Here is a 448-nt window from a genome sequence, read left to right as displayed (position 1 = left end):
CCCAAGGTGTTGCCCTCTCTCCGGCCCACCTGGGGATGCCCCGCCAAGCACTGACCACGGCCCAGACACAACCCAGACCGCCAGTGTGCACCCAAGCCCACCGACACCTCCCGTCCTCACTCCACGGAAACTACCAGATCACTGCCCTTAGTGATCTCAGGGCACGTGGTTAACGCCCCCAGACCAAACTGTTCCTCAACTACAAGCAGCAAACTGGAAAACCGGCAGGAACGGTCGCACACCCAGCAAAGCAGTCCCATGTAACCCCCTACCAGTGTCCACAGAGCCTGCCTGCGAGGACCCAGGCCCCCCATTCGTGTTTCTCTCCAAGCATGTGACCAAAGTCAGACCTGCCCCAGGCCTGGTTGCTCCTGTGTACCCCACATGCAAGCTCTCGCTGGACCCATGGGAACAGCTTGCAGACCTGGGACCCTTTCCGCCCACAGCC

This window comes from Mirounga leonina, unplaced genomic scaffold (assembly GCF_011800145.1).
Source record: "Mirounga leonina isolate KUSES-001 unplaced genomic scaffold, KU_Mleo_1.0 Mir_166, whole genome shotgun sequence".
NCBI classification, from domain to species: Eukaryota; Metazoa; Chordata; class Mammalia; order Carnivora; family Phocidae; genus Mirounga; species Mirounga leonina.
The sequence above is the reverse complement of the archived record's forward strand: the minus strand, read 5'-3'. Positions refer to the sequence as shown.